Source organism: Dromaius novaehollandiae, chromosome 10 (genome assembly GCF_036370855.1).
Source record: "Dromaius novaehollandiae isolate bDroNov1 chromosome 10, bDroNov1.hap1, whole genome shotgun sequence".
Classification (NCBI taxonomy): domain Eukaryota; kingdom Metazoa; phylum Chordata; class Aves; order Casuariiformes; family Dromaiidae; genus Dromaius; species Dromaius novaehollandiae.
The window spans coordinates 15,994,637-16,018,182 of NC_088107.1; the positions used below are offsets into that span (position 1 = coordinate 15,994,637).

Below are 23,546 nucleotides of genomic sequence, written 5' to 3' on the forward strand. Positions count from 1 at the left end.
TTTTCCCTTTGCAGGCTTACAGGACAGATGTACTTTGAAAGCTGAAAGTTAGTTTACAAATAAGTCTGCTTCTGTCTCTGTGAAACGCATCCACTGCTTAATACTTCAGCCGCTACTGTGGCTACTGCACTGCAGCTGCACTCAGTTCTACAGGCACCAAGATTTAATTTGGTCAACTGTCTTGGAAAAATTCCCGCAACTGTTAATTCTGTAGCCCTCCTATATCCAGCAATCACAAAAGCACGGCTGAATCAAGCCCTACATGATGTTATTTCTAACGTTTGGAGGCTGTTATCCCCACACTTTGCTACATGTCTAGTAACAGCTGCAGGAGAGCACCGAAAGTGATAAATGTTCTCACTAATGAAAATAACCGTTTGAATCTATTAGTGACCTGAGCCCATTTGAAGACTAAAAATAGAAACTATACTATAAGCCAACAGCTAATATTGCTTCCACTGGACAGCTGCTTCTAGCAGCACCTGGGGGCTTGCTGTGATCTACATGTCACTGACCAGCCCCAACCAAAAAGCACAGCCAACATTATTCATTCTTCTGCAGCTCTTTATGCCAAAAGTCTCCCTGAAGTTAAAATAAACTAGTTCACTTACTAGACCCTAAACTTAATTCAGGCATAGTAAAGCAATTTTATCCAGGATAAGAAGGAATCTTTCTGGATGTAGGGTAGGCTGTCTCCTACGAGCGATAATGAAGAACACTTCTTTTTACAGTGGCTCTCGAATTATCAGCTCGTCAGAGGTTTCAATTCACCACAAGAACCTGAAAGTATAAAACTATAAATCAAAACTTTACAACACAAGAATTAATGACTATCACAATTAATCATGAAACTTTTATTAAGTGGATGCTATCATGTAGACTGTTGGAAAGTTAAGATACACTAAACCACTCGAGAGATGTAATTCCATTCTACTGTCAAGGGAAATCCTACTCAAAAATATGAACTCTGTCCAAAACAACACCTGACTCAACAAATACACCTCTGAAAAAGTATCATCAACCATCAGGCAGATTTCTCAAACACGAGCGCCCAGCTTCTATTAAAACAGCACAGAAAAGGGCATTTCTTAGCCTGTGGTTTAGAAGTGCTTAGGAGAGATGCTTCCTGCAAAAGCCCACTTTGATTAGAGGAGACTTACAGCCCTCTATCTTCTCAAGGAAAACATGGTGGCAGCTTTTGCTCGATAGTCAGTCTTAACATTCTCAGTTTTTGACTTAAGTTCAAAAATCTCTCAAAGGTCTCAGGCTGGTCTCAGACCTAAAGGTTAAATTTTGAATGCTGCAATAACTTCAGCTCCTAAATACTGAAGCCACGTTGACAAACTCCTGAAGATACCTTGGGGGAAGGAAAGAAAAAAGAAAAAAAAAACAGACTAAAGCATTTCCTCAAACTGCTCTTCTATCTTATGCCAAAGTATGTGTGTCTGCTTTCCCTGACCTATTTATGCATTTCTACTCAAACAGCTCCATTTTAATGACCCTGATTTGGCACGAGCAGAATGAAGAGTGTGTTCTCTTCTCAGGTGCTCGGTTGGGTTTATTTTGCACTGAGGGAGAGATGGAGGGGAAAGTCGGAGAGAGGGCAAGGAGAGTTAATTTTTTCAAAGTGGCATAAAACCAGATGCTGCCAACCTTTCTCAAATTAAGCGATACCTTACTTCCAGGAATAGGCAGTTTAACTACTCTAGGCAATATGGGAATATCGTATTACAAGAGGTGGCAGAATCCAGTCGCTCGAAGAATATTTAGTATTTCCTTAATGCTGTAAATAGTTGAAGCCATATAACCACAAGGGATATGAGAAGCCTTATGTCTGAGACCAGAAAGAGGAAGGTAGTTGGGAGGGGAAAAAGAAAGCACTCAAACCTACCAGCTACTTCCCAGTTAACTCTATATGCCTTCTCAGAGCTTGTGCAATCACTGGAACTAACCCTTATCAGCTTTTTGACTGCAAATTGTTAATCATTTAATATTAAAGCTAGCAGCATAACAAATCCTGCAGCAGTATGCATGCACAGCAAACACGTTGTGTGAATACCGATCAGCTGCAGCAGCATTCCTGTTTCACGGGCCCCACTGTACAGGTGACACCGGCAAACTGGCTCTCGCAGCTCTGAGTCTGGCAGGAGAGGGACAGCACCACCTCCAGGAGACTGGCACACAGCTCCCACAATGGAGGTCCCAGCCCCAAAAGTCACAGAGGACAAGGTTTTGACCATACATTAATAGAATTAATCCTCAAATGAAGAAAGACGTGAATAACGGCAATGAGTCCAATCTCGCAAAATTCCAGGGACAAGTGGAGCCACAATTACTGTGCAAAACATCCTAACAGTTAGACTAGATGATCCTTGGGAAGCCCAGAGTCACTTTTTCATTAAGATTTTAATACTAATCAGTGAAGTTACTACAAATATCCTGCATCCTCTTTAGCCCAATACTACAAATATTTGCATAAAATTGGAACACCCTCCTGAAAACAGACTCTGTAGCTTTATGACTTGTGCTGGCTCCATTTTGGACAGCCTAGGGAAAACATTACTTGTGCCTAACCCTAATGCAATCTGTGAAAAGGAACCACTTTCTGTCACTGCTAACACCACGTGGCAGATATTACGAAGACAGGATACCACTGCTGACCGGACAGCAAGGATTTCCCACTGCAGGGCTTCCAAGTTGCCAATACACATGCATCTAGTTGTATTATTACCTGCCACAGAGTATACAATAAGAAAAGCTGTAAACTAGAAAGAAAAAAGAAAACAACACAGCATGCAGTCAGCTATCAGCAGCACTGTTAATTAATCCCCAACCCAGGGAAATGCACAAAAATGAAAATCCCTACATACAGGTAACAGCAGTTTACTAAAACTTTCACACATCAGCTTTTCCCAAAACCTCCGTGATAGCTTTAGTGCCTTCAATCTCCATCACCTTTCCTTCCAGAGTGCCTGAAACAGGGCACCCTCTTCACAGCTACAAAGCAGTTTTCCTAGAAAGCTTCCACCTCCGACTGTTCACAGTCTCAAGGATTATAACGACCAGAAAGTGATGCAGCGCATTAATGCCAAAGACCAACCTTTAACAGACCAGATCCTGTGGTTATCACCTCTCCCATTTAAGTATTGGTGCGAGAGCTCTGGCTCTCCCTCTCGGTTAAAAACCACCCACCCAACACACACCGCTTATCTTCTAAGAGGGCAGGAAAAACCTCAAAGCAGCCAGGCTCCTGCCACCAATACTAAGGTCATACAGACACCCTAAGATGGCACAGTGAACAGTGTAGCACTCAGTTTAAATTCCAGCATTTAAGCTCTGAAGTAGATGGTTAATCACAACACATTACTCCACTGCCTGCAGTCTGATGCTCACAGGACAGCCTTGTTAGTGCCAGGTACCGCAGAATTAACAAAGGCTTCTTTAGCTAGCCAAATTAGTAAATTTAAAAAAACAATAATAATAAAAACAGGAGGTTTCTGAAGTTCTAAAATTAGTTTTCTTTGGCAAAAGGGGGAAAAACACAAGGGTTTTTTTCCATGGGAGAAAGAAGAGGAAAAACAGCAATCATCCAGCGGAGCCCTGCAGGAGGAAGAGGAGCAGGGCCTGCTCTGACGGCTGTAAGGGATTCTCCCAAGAGCTCACTTGCAGCCCACGTGTACGACTCATTCTGTATGGTGGCATAACGCTGCCCCAGTGTTTTTACTCATATGTCTGAAAACAAGCCTTCCATATGAAAATGAACGATGCCCAAGACGACAGCTGGAGCCGGCTGCCAAGGAAGAAATACTGTGGCCACATGGCCTTTTAAAAATTATTCAGCTATGAAAAGTCTCCATTTCCCACTGCATCAATCGCTCCCCCAGGTGATCACCAAGAGCCATTTGTCAAACTATTTAACGTCTAAGCAGTCTTAAAAAGGCTGCTCCTGTGGAGGGCCAACGCTACCCGCGCAGCCTGGCCTGGCCCCTCTCTGGGCAGCAGGCTTCTTGCCTCCTCGTCATGGGGTATTTTGGTGGTGAGAGCAACCGGGAGCTCTTCCTTCTGCTCAGGTTCCTGCTGCCTCTTTGCCTCTTCCAAAAATCTGTTTCATTCCCAAATTAAGCAAGTTATACTCCACCACTAAATACCAACAGTGCTGATCCAGAATAAGTCATCTTTGTGAAAGCCATGTTAAAATAGAGGGAATAATTACTAAACTGAACACACATCCTTTTGGAGAGATCCAGATACCTCTTCCAGAACTCCAGCGATGTCAGAGGATGTTTAAGAAAAGTCTATTTATTCTGCATGCTGTGAGGAACCACTCAATAACAGGACTGCCAGCCGCACTGCGGTAGGTGGTACTGTCGGAAAGGTGCTATTACTACAAACTTACCATGATAAGCACTGCGTCCCAACAATGCCTGCAGGATTCGGCCCTTAATTCTTAATCTTACTAAATTAATGCTTCTCTTTCTTAGAGCAACAGCTCTAAGTATATCTTCACGTAACATTCCACTGAGAAGCACAAGGAAGTCTTAAACGGGAGCCAAGGATCATCTAAGGAGAAAATTATGAAACAGCCACCTATGTGTGTTGCTACTCAATTAACATCTTAACATATGCCACGTTACATTGTCTGGCTTGGCTCGCATCGATACGCGATGTAAAGTGGCTGTAAAAGCATTTCAATTAAATATTTAGAAAGCAGAGTTACAAAAGGTTGATATATATGTCTGAATTACTGAAGTGACGACTACATACACTTCCAGTTAATGGGGTATGAGTTTAGGCTCGTACTATAGATGGTTATTGCAAATGGAAAGCGCACCCAGGCAGCTCGTTTCCACAGCTCAACCTTGGCATTACAGAATTACCGAATTTCCGCCCATCCTCACCTCTTACCGTGTGACACTGAAAGAGCCAAAAATCACGGCTTCGGATGCCACCTAGGGGCTCTGTCCCTGCCTGCAGCCTCCTCTGCCTGCAGACACATATTCAACCCTGTCTTAAAGACAAGTAAGGACATTTTACAGGCCAGTTCTTGAACGTTTCAAGTTCTGTAGCTCTCGGTGACTTCAGTGACAGTGTGTGTGGCGGGGTGTTTGAGTCTGTACAAAAATAGGTCTTTTCAGATGTGCCGGCTTGTAAACAAAAACAGGTCTTTTCAGATCTGCCTGCCTGTAAACAAAAATAATTGATGACTTCTGGCCCCATGTGACTTTAAACATATTCAAGGATTAAATGAGCACTATCTAGTCCAAAGCAATTTAATTTTCCTACCCAAATATACCAAAATCCAGCTTGTATTAGTGAAACTATTTCTGAATTCTCAAAGCTTCAATTTAGACACAATTGTGTCAGACTACTTACCCCACTTCCAGCTAAATACCTGTGCAACTAAAGGAAGAAGGATGTGGGAAAAACATACCTTGACAATACATACATTAAGATGCAATCACACCCTCGTACATTCATCTGCAGGTGCCACTCCGAGCGATGCTTAATCCCACCTGACTGCGAGCTGTTACTGAACGGGAGCAGTTTGTTTTCCTCCCCACGTCAGAGTGCCTTTCTGTAAGATCATGCAAATTGTACAGCCATAAGCTGGATTTGGTTGTGTTGGATCTGGTTGCTGACCCAACAGAAAATTTATCATTTAACAGATCAGTTTTCCACTGAATCAATTAACTTATCCATCTCATCCTACAGCCCCATAACACAACACAAGGCAGAAGGGCAGAGTTGCAGGATCGGTCCTTTCAGTGGTGGTTCACAGCTAAATCTTGGTCAGCGTAACACTGAAACAGGCTCTTAAGTGATACCACAGGATACTACTACTAAAACAGACCATTCACTATTCCAAATACTTAAACAAACAAACAGTGAGAGTCACAGGGGAAGTTTTGAAGACAGGAGCGCAACAGTCCTCCTTGTATTTGAAGACTACTTTAAAACAGGGGGAAAAAATAATCTTTATCAGACAAGCCACACGTCTTGCCGGAAACACAGTTGGACTTCCTTGCGGAAAAGGAACAATTAGCTTGCTGCATGTGCTCCAAGTTCTCTCAAGAATTTTTCAAGAGATCCTCTGAAATAAGTATGTTAATCTTAAAGTAAATTTTGACAACTCATTTTATATGCAACAGCATGCAATCCAGCTGCACCTTGTCCTCTGCTGAATGTTGCAATTTTAAGCTAGCATGGCTGACTTCTAAAATGCCAACTTACAACATCAGGTCATGAAATCTTTGTATCAGTGTAACGCTGGTACAAGACGACAAACCAGGTCTCGAGCAGATCCGGAACTGTAAACAAGACAGCTACCAGCAGTGGCAAACTTACCTCAACCTACTCCTTCAAGCTGCCTGAACACAGTACAAAAGCAAGCAAACACAAGCAAAACATTTTATATAAGACAAATTAAATCTTTTGGTATTCAAATGCAAAAATATTCTTACCCCAGATAAAAGCTACAGGGACTTTATGTGTGCCTTGGAAGTACACGAGGTATTGTTATTTCCCTAAAGCATAAAAATAGCCACACAGCTCTCTCCACTGGAGACTTACAAAAGTATCCAACTCTCAGGTCTCCAAACAGTAAACAAAGGCGGCATTCACCAATTTCTAAATATTGGCTCTTTCAGCTTGAAGGCAGACTTCTCCTTCATCCAAGTCAAACCACTTTTCTTAGCAAAATAAGGAAGCAACAAAAACAGCAAACTGATAAAACAGTGGAACAAGGGCTAGCTGCAACCGACTGATGTGCCCTGTAACCTAATCTATGTCCTTCCACTTGCCAAAGAAAGTGAGTGAGACCGGTTTTAGGTCAGACACAAAAAGGAACAATAACGGATCACAGTGCTGAAAAAAGTAATACTTCGGCATGCTGCTACATTTTAAGTTAGTGCAGGTTAAAATTGGTCAAATATGGCTTCAATACTTGTTATTAGAGCAAATGCAAGCGAAGTGTTTAACACAGGATAAACATTAAATTTAATCCCTTCACCATTTCTAAGACTATAATGATTTTATGAGTATTAAGTAATGCCAATTATACGAACAGATAAACAAAAAATGAAGCTAAGACTGCAAATAAAATGCCCAAATCTCAAATTCAGTCCACTGTAATGAACTGCAAAGAACGACTGAGAAGTAATTAGCTGGCAGACAGCAGAATGCCTGGGTCTGAAGTTTTGATCTATAAACAATGCCTTCAGCTCTCTGAAGAAATCTAACAGCATTCAACACTAAAGACTTGTCCTACAATTCTGAAAATAACTGTGAAGAACTTATACAACCACTTACTGCCAGGTGCTCTACTTCAGCAACAAGATATTCACATTTGAAGTTCCTGCCTTTTTTTGTTTTTTAATACACATATTTTGCCACAAGTTACCTTAATGAACTCTTAGAATAAACAAAGAAAATGCTTATACACACCTTTCACCTTGGTTCTTTCGGCATTGGTCTGAAATAAAATCAGTGCGTATTGTTCAGTGTGTATTCAGGCAGTCTCTCTCCAGCCAGGACACACTATTCGAAGGATGTGATGCCCTCTGTACATTATGTGGGAAGATAATATGACTTCAGAGGAGCTGCACCCTATATTTATTATTAACAATCTAGATGAGGCACTGCAGAGTATTCTAAGATCAGGCTGCAAGGATCAATTGCCTAGAAAGGCTAAATACAGAAACACACAGTGATCTCACTAAAGCTACATGGGGAAGAAAAAAAAAAAGACTACTTGAATAGGAACTCTGCATCTAAAGTAGGTCCCACTAAAAGCAGAAAGCATAGATACAGTCGCCAGATAGGCAGGTTCATGGCTAAATGTCAAATCATCTATCATAATAGCTGACCTATTTCAGGATGAAGCCTTCTGGGTTTCAAAACTAACTACAAACAAAAATCTTTGGATGTTTCTAAATTCAGTCTAAAGATGGCTAAAAGATCTGCTACAGAATTTTTGCCCGTTCTCAGCAGAAGCCTTATCCTGTTACAACATTATTACTCGAGGGCAGTATTTCTAAGGGGTCGGAACTGGAGACGCTATAAACCTTGATGAGATTTTTTGCCTTGGGCCTTTGTCCTACGAGACTGCAGAGAGGAATCCCCGTGAAACTAAAGGGGTGACGCTCCCCATCAGCACAGCCTGCCCCCCACCTCCACGAAAAAAACACACGAACCACAAGACACATGCACACAAAAATTCCCTGTACTACCAACTTCAGAGAAGACAAAAACACTTCAATTCCATGAATGTAGAGCCATACACCCTCACCAGCAGGCCACGGTGAGAAGAACGGAGCACCTTGCTACACAACAGATCACGCAACAAAATAAAGACCTAGTGCTGTAGGATCCTTCTTCTCTTGTGAAAATGGTGGCTACAAATGGCTGATGGCAAAATGAAATGATATATACACTCCTGAGAAGATGGGAACGGTTCTACATTCCGCTTAGCTTTAATACACACCCATATATGTAGAAATTTGTATCAGATTGTTTATTTTATTACACAATAGTTATGTAAAGCCCAGATTAATCCACTGCAAAAGCCTATGATGTTAACAGGATCTATCACAATGGTTTCCTACCCTTTCAGGCTGCAAGCACACACACCTCCGCGCTGGCACAGCTGCCAGGACAGCAGATTTAAGCCTGCTGATAGCAGGTGTGTTTCTTCGTGCTTATTTCTCACGATGCCCTTAGCCATTTCCACAACCCACAGCCATCCTAGTCACCTCCTGTTAACAAACAGGTTTGCTACTGCCTGTACCTCTTCATTAGCCTGTTAATTTGGTACCCAGGAAGGGATCCCTTGTTAGCAGTGCCATACCCAGTCATACCCAACCTCTTTCGTGGCTTTACCTGGTGAGGGCTAGCCCACAAAGCAAACCAGCACCTCCCATACTCCAAAGGCCAGGGCTGGGCACGCACCCAACGCCACCGTCATGCCTCAAGGAGTCTCAAAGCAACAAGCTAGCGCTCGGGCACTCCATGCAGCCGCCCCTCTACAAAACCGGCAGGGAAAACAACAACTGCAGGGTTCCTGCTACCAATCTGGAACGGTCACGTGACGCCATCTCAAGGGGTAAGCAACCCTTCACAATATCACTACTACTTCAATGCTACCTGGGGCCTGAAACACGCTAGGAAAGTACGAAAGCATTTCAAGGGCTATCACAGGGGCCGGATAGCCCCCACAGATGCTGCACTGAGGAGGTTCAGCTTAACCCATAGGGCAATCACTCCACTGCTCACCCCACTGCTGTCTTCTCTGATGCTCCCTCTTTCTCCTCTTCCTCCATGCCACAGCCACCCATTTTTTTCCTCTCTTACACTGAACAACCCACTTACAGGCAACAGCCTGTCTTTCTACCAATAAATCCAGCTTTTTCTCTAGCTCTCACCTCCTGACATTCCCTACAATATCCTATTCCCACCACTTCTGCCAGCACCCTGATCTCTCTACTTGTGCGGTCTTCCTTCTTCTCATCTCATGGATTTCCACCGCACAATTGTTCTACGTCCTTCCCCCCACACACACCCTTAAGGAGGAACCTGTAGGCCTTGGGCCAGACCTGACTGCTGACCTTGACAATTTCCAGGGAATGCAATCCTTGCCACCTCTGAGGTTTCCCTGTGCTGAGTAATGCCCTGAATATCTACACACGCTCTCCAAGCACCTGCCTACGCAAAGGCTCATTTCTTTTATGCTAGATGGGCATGGGTTCTCCACCACAGGAAAACCAACTTATCTCTCTGTCCTACGCCACGGCTCACTGGCATACCCCATAATCCTACTGCCTGTTCTTGACTTTTTTGGAGAGGTTAAAATTTAAAAGCTGAATGTATAGAGGATTAATATGGCATTGCTGCCTGACATGCGACAGCCATACAACCTCTCATCTCAAAACCAAAGAATTCCTCATCCGCTTTCAACAGTCACAGGTTCCTTCAGGCCTCCACCCTCCAGTCCTGTACCTGCACCTTGGGGCATCTCTCACTTGCCTCTAGTTTACAGGCTTCATCCCACCCCAAACACAGAAACTGTGTGGTATCTGCAAATGAGAAGTGGCAAATAGCCAAAAGTGTCTTGCCTGCCTCAAAGGTCAGGTCATGGAACACTAGAGTAGTGTATTCTGCAAGTTTCCCTCCCTCTGCTTCTGGGGGAAAAAAAAGAAAAATTCCTAATGACATGTTTTAAAATGCTTTTAATTCCAAAGCTTAAGATCTTCAGAAAAGAGTTACAAACACATGCTACTCCAATTCTGAAGGATTTCTTTCAGAAAACTTGAGCTCCCTTAACTTGCAACCCAGATGAACTTTAGTTTACTTGCAGACTCAAGAGCTTGTCTAAACCTGTAAATTGTGCTTGTTTAAAATTAAAGCCATACAAGATCTAATTACGTTAAAGCAATGTAAGTCCGTACCTGCATGCATCTAATTCAGTCTGTACCTACAAAGCTGCGTTTGAACAGCTGCATTCACTCAGAGGTGGTAGTTTAACTAAACGTGTCAAACGAGCATGTCAGCCTGCACTATGCAACCAATTGTTCTGACGCAAGATTACATTTACAAACTACCTGACTTGTGAACCCGTAAGGCTTATGCAGCTTCACAGCAACCAGAACAAGCAACTTCACTGTCAGTGTCACATAAACGACAAGTGTAAGGAAGATTAGCACCATTCACTCAATCACCTTCACTCCACCCACTGCCTCCTTCATTGCTAGGATTCTTCTGCAACTGTGATGAATGAACAAACAAGTCTATTAGACTATGTCTTTCCTCTAAAATCTAACTTTTGAATGGAAGTTATCAATAGCAGGCACTTAACCAGTACTTAATACCCACAATTTCAGGGTTCAGTGATTCATCTCCTCAGAGCAGAGAACCACCTATGCAATCTGTATCAGCCCTGGAAGCAGATCACACTACACTCAGGTCCACTGCCCATCCTACTTCTGTAGACAACTGAAAAAAACCTGAAAAATTGGCCATTATCATCTTAAGTAATATGCCTGCTTTGCAGGCATAGCACTGCCAGTAAACATTTTGATATCTATTTTAAAGTTCTCATATTATCATAGCTTTCTTTGCAAAAACATAGCAGACAGCATGTGGCCTGCCCTCATATGACACTGAAACCATGCAGGTTATAAATTGGGTTTAGCACCATATTAGGATGACTTGCAGAACATTCTCATGGTTTCATTATTCACAATATGTCCATCCCAAACTTCTCCCAAAAGACTGAGAAGTTATACCATGACTTACTTAGTAAAACAGACAGAAACAAAAAAGGCTGCCCATCACTAAATCTAGAACAGATCTCAGAAAAACTGCATTAAACTTGTGAATTTCCAAAGATCATAACACCAGAGATTAAATTTAGGATGGATTTAGACAGAAAGTTACCAAAGCAACAGATATTGAGATTCTCACACTGTAGAAACTCACCTGTAGGCTGCAGCACACAACTGGCTATCATCTTCAAACATCTAACAATTTACTGCACTGTACTTGTACGGGAGTCTCGCGCTAATGTTATCTGTGATTGCTATCTGATGGCTTTTTTGAAAAGAGACATTGTCTAATAGCACTACAGAATCAGTCACTCCGGATTTTCACTCCAGTGAACCACGATCACCTGCAAACATGCCAGTGGGAGAGCAGATGCCCGTGTTAAGGGAATTAAAATGTCCTTCACTGATCATTACTATAACTAAGCTTAATTTCAATTTTCAGGGTGAACCGTATGCTGCTTTGTCACTCCTTTACTGAGCAGCTGAATTAACAAAGCCAAAATTGTAGTTCACCTTCCTGCGTTTGACAGAACTGAGGAAGGACCATCGCCTCCAGAAAAATACAATGTGCTTGAGCTATTTCCTTACCTCTACAGGGTAATGCATTTGCTCCGGACACATGATGGATTCAATAAGATGGCTCAAGTAACGTATTACTTACTTGTTTTCCTTCACAGCTTATTAAATGAGATAACTAATATGAATGTTAATACTTGTTTCTTAAAACTTTCTATTACATAAAATCTAAAATTCTGCCTCATACACTGTATGCTGTTTTTGAAGGACAAATCAGTGGTCTCATTAATATTCTTAATGTAATAAAAAAGTCCTAAGTTCAAAATGCAAACATGGGGGCACATAAACTTACTAAACATATAAGCAGCTCCATCTTCTTTGCCAGTCGAAATCTAAAAGCTCTGATCAATAGATTCACATTGGAGTCTGAAACCAAGTGGTGTCACAAACAAAGGTTTAGAAGTTCAATTTTAGGTTCCCGTTCTTGAATATCTTGGGTCAACTTTTGACACAAAGCTAATAGAGTATTCGGTGGTAACTAAGAACTTTTCTGAAATGACAAGAATCACTGCAAAGTGACAAATGCAAATTATTAGGTTGTTCTGCAAACACCTACTCCACGACAAATAGTTTACCCTGAACGTATGGGAATTGTTGATAGGCAACATCCCAGTATACGCCTATGTGTCTAACCATTTACAGAAAATGGGCTTTCACACACTGAAGCACTGTACATGCATCTAATTTTTAACGGTTTTTAGTTAAGGTACAAGATTCACTGACTTCACTGTACAGAACCATGACGACAAGAAACCCTCATGTTCTTAATGCCTCCAAAAGAAGCAAGCTTCTAGGAAGGAAAAGATGCAGGTTATTGCCCATTTCATGTGTAAGGAAAGCTAAGTGGGGACTGCTTAAACTTAATAGTACTAAACAGAAAAGTTTATCTTTTTTTTCCCCACTTTTATTCTTAGTCAGTCTGAAAGATGCTGATTCTCAATGGTGTTACAATTTTTTTAAAAGCTTTATTAACCAGGAGAATTGACTATTTATATTGTACATTCAGGCACATATGTATAAAGGTAATTGGACATCCAACTTCTACTCAGAAGTAATCAATAACAGATAGTTGTCCGAGTATCTTCATGGATCAGGGACTTAATTTTTCAGGTTACCAAGTCCTCAGGTCCAGCATTTTAGCATTTTGGTATGAGAAAATGGTAATATTATTCACTAGATTGATTTTTAACTGAAATTTCACTCTAAATTGCTTTAGACAAACTTCTGTGCATTGTAATTAAACACACAAACTAGCATTTTCAAATGGCTGTAAAAAGCTAGTTTTTTCTAATGTCTCCAGCACATTTATTAATTACTTAGCATTTTTATTTCACTCAGTAAGCTATCTCTAGTTGTTGGATTCAACTGTACAAAATATCCCTTTCCAAGTTTTTAGAACTAGATCTGACAATCCCACTTTACTCAGTCATTGACTCGAAGAGGCAAATACACTTTTCTCAACTGTCAATTCATTTCTCAACTGTATATGAACTAATGATTGAACAACATTATTGTCATCAAACATAATGAATATCCTTCTGCAGAGCAGCCTCCTGAAGGCAAAAGCTGGCTTAGTTCTCCAGCACACCGTGGTTCCAGGTGCGTAACTAGTGATTACTGTTGGTTGACTAATTTGACTGTCTTTTAAACATCAACTAATTTATTTCGTTTACATGACCACTAATAGCAAGTGCAGGCTGTAACACACTTGCCATTTAAAATGCAAAGAGATTTAATTAAAAAAAAAAGATGTAAAGAAAAAACACAAGTTTTCTATGTATCCTTAATCAAAGAAACACCATACTTCATCAGAGCTTAGATAAAAGGTTCCTGGGGCACAGTCTCTGACTCTTGCAAATTAAATTATTTTAAAATGATTGTTGGCTTTTGCTTCTGGCAGTTTCATAGTATAAAGAGCTGCAGCTTTCATGCAAGGAAAGAAAGACAGTCACAGACGTACCCCACACGCAATGACCTGTAGTTCAGGGTGAGACTAACCAAGCTTGGTAGCAACCCCAACACCAGTGTTTCATGAACTTGGCCTTCTGTGCCTCTTACAACACCTGTACGTTCACACTGCTCACTCCGCGATGCGCTACTACTTTTCATATCAGAGGTGGAGTAAGAGCTGGCACAAGGGTCTTTTTAGCAGGCTCAGTTCTCCCAACACATCCAAGTCCGGTGGTCTTCACCTGGACACTCCCCTCTTTTTAACAGAGGGCAGCAAAGTGCTTCTGCAACCCTCACTTGCTCTAACCCGCTAGAGCAGAAGGAGGGATGCAGCCCATGCTCATGCTTTTCACTGGATGACCCACCAAATGTCTTTGGAAGGCCTAAGGTTTATTTAGCCCTCAGCAAAAGAAAGGTTCCTTGCCCTCGTTCTTGGAACTGTATCCCCATATGACACGCGCTACTTTACTCCAAAGAGGTATTTCTTTAGCTGGAGCATCAAAAGCCCATGGTCTTACATGCAGAAGCTGAAAGCTCTGCCCTGGTCTACACTTTCTGCTGTGCCCAGCCCATGCCATCTCCTACAAGACAACATGCTCCAGCACAGGCCGAGAAACACAGGATCCCGGGCCATGGCCCGGCACTGCCCGCAGGCGCTCACCTAACCTACACACGCCGACTCACACAGGTCCGCCAACACCAGAGACGCCTGTGCTGAGGTTCCCAGGGCTGAGCACAGGAGGGACGAATCACGCGCTCCTCATCTGCAGCAACAGACTTTTATATAACCAGCACAAGGATCATGGAGTAATTGTTTACCTTTCATTGAGAAACACTGCTAGAAGTACGAAACATCTGAATCTAAACAGAGCGTGGGAGACTGTCGTCGTAGGCAGAAGCTCCTGCCTATGTAAGAACCGACACACGCAGCTCGCTTCGGCAAGCGTTTCTGTCCAGAAAGGCGGCCGCCTTCTCGCGCTGGAGCGGGAACACGCACGGGCACCTGGGGCTGATGCGCACTGCTAGAGAAACTGCCGCACGCACATCCCCAGCAGGAACGATAAACTGGTCCCACGTAACCGATGTCCAACCCTGAGGTAAAAGCTTCAAGACCTATTTCAGATTCTTCCCAAATACCTCAGACTCCGGACAAGGACCAAGCACCACCAAGCCCAATTCTTCCCCCAGCTTAAGCCAAGCTACTTGAATACTTTTCTCAAGAGAACTAGAAATAAAACGTAACATCTGGTTCTGGAGGAGGGAGCCATGGCTGTTTTTCAAAACAGATTTAACAAGGTCTTATGATTCCATCAACAAAAGAAATTTTTATTAGATAAATGTGAAAATTTTTTTTTTAAAAAAAAAAAGAACACTTTTGGGCCTTCAAATCAAGTATGCTATAATTTCTGGTACTGACTAACTTTCTTTTAACTCTGTATTTTAACATGGTAAAATTTTGAAGAGGAAGGGAGAAAATACACAGGAGTTGGTTCATTAAAGCCAGAAAGACCACTCCAAGTACCTTCAGGTGCCTTCTAAACAAGGGCAAGAAGGTGGTGATGCAGAACAAACTGCCTATCCTGGAACGCAGCACAACACGGGCACAAGCTAATTCTTGTTTGCCCAAGAAAGATGCTCTTGAGGCAGACACTTCCAGACAATCTGGTATTAAGAAGTTCCAATAGTTTGTCTGTATTGCTGACAGCTTTAAAAATAAGTTAATTCACTGCTTTATAGGCAACCAAAGTAATGAATGCAATTGCTATAATTCCTGCTGTCCAATGCAGTCCAACTTTTTCACTGGCAAGAGTCCCAACAAGCTTTTAATGGCACTTAGGAATTTTTGACTAAGAAATATGGATTGCCCATGCCTGTGAGATTATCCATCAAAAAGGACAGCCATGAATTACGGACCTTGACATCTAACCACAGATTTCCTCTAAGGGGAGATACAAACACGCCTCATTTAATAAGAGAGCTCTCTGCAGTAACTAGATTTTCTTCCCAATCGTGAAGTACCTGACAATCAGTAAGTGATATAATCCACATTCACCTGCAGGGAAAGTTGAGCAGAATCTGTCGTTCTGGAGGAACACCGGCGCGTTCGAAGGAACATACGTCCTCAGACACAACCCCGTCCCTGCAATAGCCACATACTCCACAACGGAGTACACTCATGGGCTACAGTGAGAAAAAGGTAACATCTCACATAGCCTCAGCAATATATAAGGGCAAGATAAAAACTTGGAAGCATGCCACACTTCGAATCCCCTTACAGTGTCAGCTGGGTCGATCTCCTCCTGCATACAAAACCAAACTAGACCGCCACTCTCAACGCACCGACGGTGCCCGCGAGTCACTGAACAGCTGAGGGAGGAAATGGCACCCGACCCACTTCGGACAAGCAGAAGGTCGCTCCTCATCGTAACTACTATATGGGGCTAAACTGAAACCAAAATAAGGACCTCTCTCCCCTGCAGCTATATCAAAGTATCATTACATACAAAGATATTTAAAATATTTTGTTGAGCAAAACGCTCAGGGTGGTAGGGGCACTTTCCAAAAAGGTTCATATTAATATCCAAAGCCAATTTTAAGCACTTATATTCTAGCCTGTATGCAGTACCCACCTAAAACGGCAGCTGCAAACAATGTATATTCCTTTGTTAAAAGGCGAGAGGAAAACATGCCTCCATTTTCTCAAATTAATGTATGGGATGTGATGCAAAAATAAAAGCATTTATGTAAAAAGAACATCTAGTTTACATCCTATTCCTTGTTTACTATGCATGAAGCTCTAAAGGAAGAGTTTTAAACATCAGTAAAACAGAAGAGTGGGATAGTAATGTGTATTATTTTCATCTCCCAGTTATTTGGGCTTCCTGATATTTTCCCCAAGTGGTTTGGGAATTTATTTATTTCTAGGGTCAGGAGAGGGAAGGAAAAAAAAGGGGGGGGGGGAGGGAAGATTTAAAGCAGCAGCAGGAGAAGGCCAATTCCTATGCTCACCTGTGAAAAAAAGAAATTGTCCCTACAATCTTGAGAGCACATTGTACTGAAGGTATATATTGAAGGACAGACTTAAAACCATCCCTGTCTAAGTGGCCACCTCAGAGTAGGGAGCTTCAAGAGAAATCTGCCAGACAGCCACACAATACTTCCAGCATCATTAACAAACATTGCTGGAAAAAAACAACACACAACAGAATTTCCAAAATCTCTCAATCTAATAACGTATATTATGTAGCAAATATAATTCGGGTGTTTTAAAGCTGTTAAAAATACAAACTTTTTAAAAATAGTTTGTAAACAGTTTGTGTGCCCAAAATTTATTCCTTCTTTCTAAACTAAAAAATTAGACCTTTGCCTAGGTGTGAGTCCAAACAGCTACAAAGCGAGAGCTTCCCAGGTCGTTTAAGAGCAGCGCAAGGGTTCTCACGGGGTGGGTCGCACACGAACAGAGACCATCTCCTCTTCCGACTGCAACCACACCACCGTCTCCCCAGCCTTTCACTGATACAATGTCAGTGCAGCAACCACAAGCAATTAAAAACAGGCAAGAGGGAAAATACTAGGAAAGTTTTGAATGTTTTTCCACTGTCTTAATGATTAAATGCACGCACCAAAAGAGAAAAAAAAAGCGCGCACACACACACACACTTGGCAGTTTATAGAAAGCCTGCTGATGGCACAGCAGCCAATAACGAGCATCCTACTTCATGACAGATAATCCTTTTTCCATTAAATCAAGAAAGCATTAAAATTGAGATACTGACTAACTCCATTTAAACAAAAAAACCCCCCCAAAATCCTCAAATGTTCCAATACCTTCTGAATTTCTAGATGTATTCAAGGGATTCTTCTTGTTGGCTTGAGAGAACCAATTTGTGCTGGTCTTCTGATTGGGCTCTTTCCAGATGACAGAACATTGTATTTTTATCTATTCAATTTACCTTTTAAATGATCTGACAATAACTTTTCAAACATGCAACGCACCATTCTATTTTGACTTGCTTGAGAGGCTTACAAGAAAGCTGTGTCCATCTCCCCATCTTTTGAATTAAAAAATAAGAAGTTTCTTACTTATATATGAGGCTTTGTAATATTAGATATTAGAGAGGCTTGAACCAAAAATCCAAATTTGGATCCTGATCTGAATTTTGCAGCTCTGGCCCTTCTCCAAATACTTCTGTTTGGCAAGCTGCAGAGTGGAGTAACAAGAGACAGCAACATACATAAGTTAGGGGATCTGTATAAAAACATGAAGCTCAATCCCCTCTCTCAAAATGACCAAAAAAAAAAAAAAAAAAAAAAGGACCACGAAAAGCACCCTAAGTCCCAATCAATTAAAAGACTAATCAGTTTTCAGTATATATCTGATCATCCAAACCTGAGGCGTACCATCATCTTACCCAGGTACAGTATTTTTCTGATAAATTTATACAGCATCAAGAAAATTTTAGGGGAGATTGAGTATTCTTTTCAGATAGAGATTTGGAGTCCTACTTGCCAATGGTATACATACAGGTGCAAATCATACAGAAGTGACCCAAATTCAGGGAATCCAGCTATGGAGACATGACAATCCTACCATTTGGTGCTTATTAAGAACACATCAGAAAAGCTTTTCTGTACTACAACGTTGCATTGTCTGATTTTCTTCAATAAAGAGAACTCCTGTGGTGGAAAGTGAAATGTTTATGAAACAAGGAACTGCATATGTTTGATGCTGCGAAGTCAACAATTTAATGCACTCTTATGCATTTTAAATGAACAGTAGTAAAACTTAGCCAAGTCTTTATTACTCGAATATTGTTTTTCTCCCCCATATACCTTATTTGATCCTACTGTTTCTTGAAACAAAGAAAAACAATCACAAACAAGAGTGGTCCCAGTCTTCCTAAAAGTAAAGTCACAGCTTCTTTCTGTAAAGCTGTTCTGCCATATTCAGAGCCAGGATATTTTATAAATCCTCAACTCCATTCTCCAAAGGTTATACAAAGGTCAGCATTCATTTTATTCAGGTTTATTTTCTTTATTTTCTAACCTTGTAAAAATTCCTGTAGACCAAATTGGCTTCCACACCTGCTGACCCAGAAACTCCACCACCATGGGTGGGCCCAGGGCCCGTCCGGGAAGCTGCCGCCCCACACGCGCCTCCCACGCTGCCCAGGCCCTGCCGGCCGCGGGCCGCCACGCTGCCGAGGACCCGGCGCCCGCTCGGTAGCAAGGAACAGCAAGCGCTTTGCCCAAGAGGATGGACGCCCACCACCGCCATGGAGTGGCCATCCTCCAGGGAAGGACGCCAAGGAGAAAAAGTGAGAAACAGTGTAGGACTTTTCTTCCCCAAACTGGAGAGATTAGCAACACATGAGATTATGCCTGGGCACACTGTTTAAACTCCATTTACTGTCAAAGCAAAACAGGTGCACAAAATGCTCTCTTTTTTTTTAATGGAAATATCTGCCCTAAGAGGTGGCCCTCATCTTCGGAGCGTGCGTTTCTGCAGAACGGCTGCCAGGAGCCTTGACCAACTCATACAGAAACACATGGAGTTGGATGAAAACCCCCACCTTCCATTCCTGTCCTTCTGGGGAAACGGAGGGCGAAGGAGAATTACACTCAGCTAAATGCTTTGCCAGGGAAGGCTAGCCTCCATGGAAATCATCAAAAACAAGTCCGAAATACAGTCCACAACCCAAATTTTTCCCTGTATTTGACTGCTTGTACACCACGCAGGGAAACACATCAGGACAGGGAAGTCTCACAACCATCCGTAAACAACAGAACCCTAAAGGCAGGGAAAACTGGGCTAGTGACAAGAAACATTCAGTTTTACAGCACCTCCCAACTGAGGGGCTCAAAGTACTTTTTGAGATGGCGTAGAAACACTTTTAATGTTATTTAGATTTACTGAAATAAATGTGGCCTTCTGTTGCATCTGTCAATAATAATCCACTGTTCCTCACAACAGCAGAGAAATCTTTAAAAAAAGCACCACAAGTTTTGTTCCCACCTCCAACAGTGAGCTAACGAGGATCAAGAAGGGAGCGGTGGTGGTTAGTGGATTTGGGGCTGGAGGCACAGGATAACCAGAAAGAATCTGTAATTAGTGAGAGGAACTGTAAGTTCTCAACTACTCAATATTGATACATTGCTTAACAAAATCTAGAGTTGTTTTTACTCCCCGCACCCCTCTCCCAAGCTACAGAAAACTCAAGAAGAGCAAATGCAGATGGACTGGACTACACACAAATCCAACCTGACTCGAAAAAAATTAACATAAAATAGGGTGTTACAGGAATTTCAACCGCAGAAGAAAACAGCTGAAAAGTTGTTTACACCTGCATTTGCGAAGAGCCTGCAACATGTACCCTCTGAGCTTCCCTCTTCGTTGCCAGGTATTTCATTAAAAATACCAGCGCTGTCGGTCATTTTTCCTGCCCACCCAAGCACACAAATAAGATGCAATTCCGACTGTGAGAAGTCTCAATGGCATTTTCCAAACGGTGGGACGTTCACCTGACAGCAGAGCCGCCAGTGACAAGCCCCGCTCGCGCACGATGACTAATGAGGAGCGATAGATTCAATTGCGGGAGGGAGCAGGACTGATCTCAGTCATAAGAAAGGATGGAGCTTTCAAAAGATTAGAAAACACTGCTATTAAAATCAGCTAATCTGGTTTTCTCGCACAATACCACGAGCCCAGAACTCACAGGGGCACGATTCACCTCCCACTCCCTTCAACACAAGACAAACTGGGCCCTAGAACATATATAATTTTGGCACTAAGCGGCCCAGCTGATGTGGCTTTGGAATAAAACTACTAGCTTGAAGAGTGATTTGAGGACAAAATTATGATCAGAAGCCCACACCCACGGCTGGTTCAAAATACTGCAAAGCAACGCTTTGTGTTTCAAGCTTCACGCTGCCTGGTCTTCAGCTCGCTTTACACGTGAGATATTGGGGAGGGGGAGGAAGGAAATTAATGTCTCAGGTAAAACTATTACATTCGAATCATAACAGATGCCTTTAGGACAAAAAGGCTGAGATCCAGGCTAGGTGAAAGAAACCAGGGCCAACGCGTGCACAGACACAAGCAATAGTTTACTATCTACAACAGTAAACAAGAACTCACTTAAGAGTCATCGCCAGTTATTCACAACAGCGAACAAGAAAGCAAGCCCGACTATTTTAACGCTCCTAGGCTATGTAGGGACTGGATTTTAGCTTAGTGCAGTGAGCAAAGGGATGGAAGCACCCGAAGTCCCTGGCCTCCTTCACCAACCGCCGTCAGAGCAGGACTTCAGCAGACGCTCTTCCCCCTCTGTGACAGGCGTCGCTCAGCCCTCCGGCCTCAGTCCTTCTACGTATGTACGTTACTGGCTGTCTTTAGCCATAGGATATTCTTCAGCAACCTAACGGAGCAACGAGTTGACCCGGTCTTTGCTAGCACACGTTTGTGTATGGAAGCACCACACGCAAATAACACACATTTGGTAATACGGTATTCTTATCCGAAGAAAATAACCGAAACCCCGTTACTCTATACGCTCAGACAGCTGACTAGGGAGGTTTTCCCACCCTCGGGCTCTAATGTCTGGACAGAAAGCTATTAATAAATATAAAAAGCTTTAATGAATCTAAAGGGAAATAAACACAGGCAGATTAAGGACCCATGTCCAGCAAAGACTGGGGCAATTCACAAACCCGCCCAAACCGACCTTAATCAGACAGTCTAGGCGCCGCAAAGACGCAGCCTCTCTCGTCTAGACTTCTAATCCATCAATGGCAAAAGACGTCTAATATTACTTCTGTCCTTTTCATCGACACTGCAAGAACACATCCAACTGTCTGAGCAAGTTATATACGTCATACGAAATAAAAACGGACAACACTTCGCTGGATGCGTTCAAGTGGGGCAGCTGGGAAAAAGATACGGTTAGACAGTAATGAACTCTAACGTCTGTCTGGTTACAATAATTAATCAGCTGTAACTATCTGGCATACCTGTACATACAGCCGTAATGCATATAAATACTTCCTGATTTGTTTTTAACCATGAGCATACAAACTCTTGTCTGCCTCTCCTCTGTCCAAACTAATGGTCACTTGGTATGCAAATTAAAAAAAACACAGACAGCACATTTTAAAGTCTTCAACACATATATCAACCACGCCTTTAGTTTTAACCAGCAGGACTTCATCTGTTGTTTGATTTTAAGGGACAATGCATGTTCACAATTACTTGAGCTACTTTTATCAAACTACATTTTAATTTAATAAACAGAACAAATTAAGTATGAGTGGAGATAATGAATAACTCATTGTCCCACTTGAGGCCTACATCACATACTATATTTATACGTGTCTGTACAGTGGAAGGACAAGCACAGACTTGTTTGCGATCCTCGAGTCCAGTATTTTAGTAGCTGCTATATTTTGCTATACTGTTTTCATTGACAATCATTTTGAGGACTAGAAACTTTTTTTTAAAAAAAGAAAAAGTTAAAAACATCCATCCACTACGCACAAATAAGTGCAGGAGAAGGGGGAGGGGGGGACTACACAAAAGAGTACTAATCTCGACGTGCTAAGTCCTTTGGGAAGCAAAGGAGGAATTCACCACATCAACCTCCCAGCACATACAACTGGAAAGGCAGGGGAAGAGGGGGGAGGAAGAGGAGGGAATACGGAAAAGAGGAAGCTCTCCTCCACAAGCTATACCTAGTTCTTCTTAACAACAGAGTCCTGCCATTTTCACAGCCAGCGTTCCCGAATCTCCTGTGCTGTTTATTAACCACCAGCACCCTGCACCTACTAAAGGAATACCACATCCCAGACAGCAAACAGGGAAGAAGAGACCTTCCAGTGTTTACTCTGCACGCAGCATGTGTGACTTCCTCTGCAATGCTCTTTATCCTTTCTGCTTAAAAAGGATAACTGAATCTACACCAAGACACAAATCAACATTAAACTGGAGTTTCAAATGAAGACAGCTTGCTAGTAATCCAGAAGCAGGGAAACGCACGGAATTTCTATTATTTGCAGACAAAAGTAAGATTTGAACGTATCAAAGAAAAGTTTTCTTATAAAAATAACCTTATCTTCAAATACCACATATCTAGAGTACAACCTGCGAGGAACCGATACTGTCTGAAAGGAGCAGAGGAGCTGCAGCCCCGTGCAGCAAGCTGTCGGGCAGCCAGGGAGGAAAGGTCAGGCCGATGCGGGGAATATCTATTAAACTACCAGGAGACAGGGCTGGAGGCACTGGCAGAGCTGCCGCTGGTCGCAGACACTTGGCACCAGCCCGGCCACCTACACGAGGCAAAACTCGGCATTCCTGCGCACTGAAAGCAAAGTCGGGCTGTTCATCAAGTCTACCTGAACCAAAAAAGCAATCTGATATAAAATGCTAACATATGCATTCGTTTTCCTTTAAAAGAAAGCCAATAATAAAAGGAGAGGTTTTACTTAGTAGCCATTTTGTCTTCAACTTGGACATGATACCTAATCTGAATGCAATGTAAACACACTCTCAGGCTGCTTTCCAAACAGCATGTTCATGGAAAGGGAAGAAAATGACAGAGAAGAAATGGACATCACAAAATCCCACAATAAATCAGGACAGTGCGAAAATTTCACCCTCTACATAGACAGGGAATTCTGCAGTTTGTATTCCTGCTTAAGGTCACTTTG

At 42.3% G+C, this 23,546-nt stretch overlaps 1 protein-coding gene across 2 annotated transcripts in view; it reads right to left on the reverse strand.

Moving 5' to 3' along the window:
• The window catches only part of RFX7 (regulatory factor X7), a 60,169-nt gene that overhangs the window by 34,809 nt on the left and 1,814 nt on the right, over positions 1-23,546 (reverse strand). The gene's annotated exons all lie outside the window — the stretch shown is intronic.